The sequence below is a fragment of the Mus musculus genome, chromosome 3 (genome assembly GCF_000001635.26).
Source record: "Mus musculus strain C57BL/6J chromosome 3, GRCm38.p6 C57BL/6J".
Lineage (NCBI taxonomy): Eukaryota > Metazoa > Chordata > Mammalia > Rodentia > Muridae > Mus > Mus musculus.
In genome coordinates this window covers 134,262,164-134,266,856 of record NC_000069.6, presented here as the reverse complement: position 1 = coordinate 134,266,856, position 4,693 = coordinate 134,262,164, and positions in this window count along the sequence as shown.

The window sequence follows — 4,693 nt, the reverse complement described above, 5'->3', positions numbered from 1 at the left end:
AACAACTGTGCAAGGAATCTTATGGTAGCATGACTGGAGTAACATTTCCAAACAGTCCCTGCCTTAACATTTATAAAGTAAGACGTATAGAGCCCATGCCATAAACAAAATAAAACTTTATCTCCAATAGAAATTGATATCTTCGGGTCTACTTCGGGTAGTCACTGTAGAACCAACTAGAGAAGTCTAACGTAAAACTACTTGATGTGCATGATGACCACAGATGTGGCATCAGTTTAATGCAGTTCCAGTCTTCTGAAGACATAAGAGAATCAAGGCAGTTTCAAAAGCATCAATCAGAAGCAGGCTTGTTTGCGTTATTTCCAATGAGAACAAAAAGAAGGTATACATAGTCTACGATTTGGAGAAGACAATGTACAATATTGACAATGTATATGATGATGACTGATAAGAATTAATCGTCACTCCTTCTGTACACAGTGCAGTCCAAATGGACACAGCAGATTTGCTCAAGCTATTCAAAGGGACAAACGAGAAAAAGGCTATCATCAACTGGCTTCCTTTAAATAATATCATATGTACTGTGTTTTCTCAGGCTCACAATTTTGTCATATTGTAGGAATATACTAAGTAATTCAGCTTATAAACTAACCCTTTCATGTTTCTGTGAACATTTATTTATGCGATTTTTTTTCTTAATGATAGAACCTGTAGGTAACCTTTAGCTGAGTGACAGCTCTTCCCAACCATACATTTTCTTCAAATTCCTTAACAGCTTCCTAAGAGTCTCAACTTTCATGGGGAATTCATGGAATCAAGTATTTCCGTGTTTGTCATATCTATTTTCTTGTTCACTAGATGTCCTAAGGATTACAACAGACTAAAATAATGGCCCTCTGATTCTTCTGATTTGCAGAAGAGAATGATTTAGTCCTCGGAACTATGTTCCTGAACACCATGGAAACTTCTGTTAAATGGATTCAAAATTAAAGACTAAAGAAGTGAGGGCCTTAAATATTTTTCTCTTCAAATACAAAATACAAACGCTTATCTTTCCATTGTCCTCCCTGGATAGAATTTTAATTCTAAGTGAAAATGCATATGATTAACTGTAAAGAATGGCAGTCTAGAAACAAGAATGAAGATTAATAAATAATTTATATTGCAGTATTTTTTATTATCATGAGTCAACTTTTTCCCTTTGAAGGGTCATTTGGGCAAATCTGAACATCTTATCCCCTGTTTTGTGACTGGGAGTTAACAAAGATTAATTTCAATTTTTAATATCTATCCACATTTAATATCGATTCCAGCAGTTGAGTACCTAGATATATCAAAATAATAATAAGGATATTGCTCTCGTTTAAGGGACTACCAACAAGACAAGCATGCACAGAAAGATGAACTGTGAAGCCAAATTTAGTACAATTGTGCTTAATTTTTCTAACATCAGTTATCACATTAAACTTTTAAATCACTGCACCTATACATTAGAGAAAAGATTAGCATGTGTAATTAATTAGAACTGTGTGTGGAAAAACATTGATAACTATACACATTTTGCAGGTGATGGAGACTTGACTGGGGTAGCAAAAGATCAAAAGAATAAGTCCTGGGTAGGGGAGAGTATCTGGAACCTTTCACTGGTTGTTCTTAGATTTCTATTTATTTTCTAGCTTTGTCAAGCTGGAATACAGGTCCCCAATTTAAAAACTGATTAGAATGAAATTAAAGATACAGTTATTATAGGGGAGTCCCAGACCTGCCCTTAAGCTGTCTCTTCCAGACCACTCACACTTAGCGTGTCAAGAACCCCCCATGTGTCAAACTTAGTATGTCTAAAACCAAAGTATAACTTTCCCTCCTGTCAGCAAATGGTGACTTCTCCAGGAAAAATCCAGGACATTACTACTAAGTCTTCTCCTCTTGACACATTTAACTCTTTGCATGTCTACAGACTTCTTGCCTTTACTAATTTACATGATAAACTGAGCCAGCCTGATTCTACAGTTTTCACTATCACTATCCTGGTTCCATGTGCATGGCAATAATTTTAAGCCGCTGACCCTTCCTACCACCTTGGCCATGTACACTTTAAAGGTCATGTATAGTTCTTGGGATTCCCCTCGTACTATCAGTGACTTATGGTTAGTCTTTTCAGCAAATCCCCAGATGTGATCAACAGGGTCCTTTGTGATCAGACCCTGCAATCTCATGACCTGTATCCCTTCGCTCTAAGTTCCAGTCACTTAGAACTTCTCATGGTCTTTATATAAACAAGACAGGTTTTTCTTCTCAGCATAGGACAGTATATTCACACTGCTCTTAATGTCCAGAGTTTTCCCTTTCTACTTGGTGTTACCTTTTCATTTATTAAAGCTACAGATCAAGTCATCTCTAAGTATTTAGATGTGCACTTAAACTTTACACATATAAATAGTGTAATAGAATATAAATATATCAAATATTCAAATGATGGTAATGCACCCGGGGAACAAACTGTATGCACAATTTTAATACAGATCTTAAGACATAGTAAATCCAAACAAGACCTCAATTAAAGAGTGCTTACAAAGTCCAAAAGATGCTACACAGTTTCTCTGATTCTCAGAGAACACATTAAGCACTTATAAGATGCTACATCTCTGCATTCAATTCGATCACACAGTAACAAAGATATATTTTTCACTGAAGATTTTTAATAGCCCATGCTAATACTTAGTATTCTGGGCCACAACCTAAACTGGTGAATATAAATGCACATAGGCACAGAAAAAGACTTAATTATAAATACACACACACACACACACACACACACACACACACACACACACAGACAGACATCCATTCTCTATGTGAATGAAATATTTAAACGAAAAGCAAGAAAGGTTCTTATAGTACGATAAAAATTTCCAGATGAGCATATTTTATGATGTTATCAAAGGTTAATTAGAATAATTTAATTTTATTTATTTTTTAACACCCCCCACCAATGTGAAGCTTTCCTTCAGTCCCAGGATCACTTTTCAGAATGGCTGCAATCAGAAGATAGAGAATGAAACCAGGCACCACATTCTCCTATCAGAAATCGATAAAGCAGTCACACAATTCAACTGTGTATTAACAATACTTTGTAGACTTAAGACTAGTTTTGAGCAGCAGCATTCCTGGAAAGATATAGTAAAGCACTTCCAATTTGCAAACTGGAACACCTGTAAGACACGATCATGTTCACCACAACCCTGGAACGGAAGATTTGACTGAACATGTAATTTGGTTAATACCTCACAATACATGCAAAGTAAGAAACATTAACTTGAGAACTGACTAAATAAATAATCTAATATAAAAAAAAAAATCTGGGTTGTGAAGGACACAAAAGGAGATCTCAGGCCAAGATATCAGAAGAAAAGACTGGAAGCACAATTCTCAAATAAATAAGTTTTTTGTTTAACTATGCTACTCACACAGCAAATGAAAATTAAATTGTATATACACTGTGCTTTATCTGAATATTTTTCTTCACACACACAGACACACACACACAGACACACAGACACACACACACAGACACACACAGACAAACACAGACATACAGACACACACAGACACACACACACACACACACACACACACACACTATAAAAAGTGAGTGGGAAAACAAGTTCTACTACATAGGAACATAAACAAAAACTTTTACTAACACACTTGGGAAACTCGTTCTCTGTGTAGAAAATTCTCTGGCACAATATCACAAAAGTTAGAAATGTTTTTAAAAGCCAGTCCCTTTCTCTCCAAACCTTTGAGTTATTCAACTCTTGAAGAATCATCTCATCACTGCAAATGAATCCCAGGCATCCATATTCTTGCCAGATTAAAGAACTATTTGCCAAATTCCAATTGAATATATTTAGCATGCAAAGAGGCATAGTGACTTACCTGAGAAACAATAGCATATTGGGAAGTTTCTCATAATTAGAATTATTGAAGTCCTCTTTCTTGTCCTGTATAAAAGTTCATCCTATTGCCATTTACAAATATTTTCTGTTTTAATGTTAAACCTTAACAGTGCACCCATCAATGTACAATACACTTATAAACCATCTTCTCAAATGGTTTTATAGTCTATAAATGTGAAATCTTTGAATAGTATCAAGTTTTGTGTGTTCCTATACCAAGAATTTCAAGTTTTAATACCATACTCTAGCTGGGATATTTAGAGTGTGTAGTTTCAAAGGCACCTAATAAAAATAACCCTTTGTATTGAGCAGAGGTGAGATTCGAGCTCAGCACACAACAATTGAGCAGCATGGTGGACTGCAGCATTTCATGACAAGAAAAACTAACAATGCATCTATCAAGTCAAAACCAAGGGCGTGGCCAGAGACACAATTGAATGTGTTGCATTTCTTCAAGTGCAATGTCTTCAAGAATAACCTCTAAAGATTTTCACTCATGAGACAAAGAAGTCCTCAATGTTTTCTACAGACCAGGAGGAGACACAGCACAGGCTCATTTCCTCATCTGCAACTTAGAAAGTCTATTAAAGTTTCCAAGAAATATATCCTAAGTATCATGTTTGTCTTCTTTATATAAATTATAGAGATGATAGATGATAGAGAGATATAGAGAGAGATAGAGAAATAGATATAGGTGATAAATATGGATGAACAAAAAGAAAAATAATAGCATATTTTGTGAAAGATAAAACACCTTTACATCATAAACAATA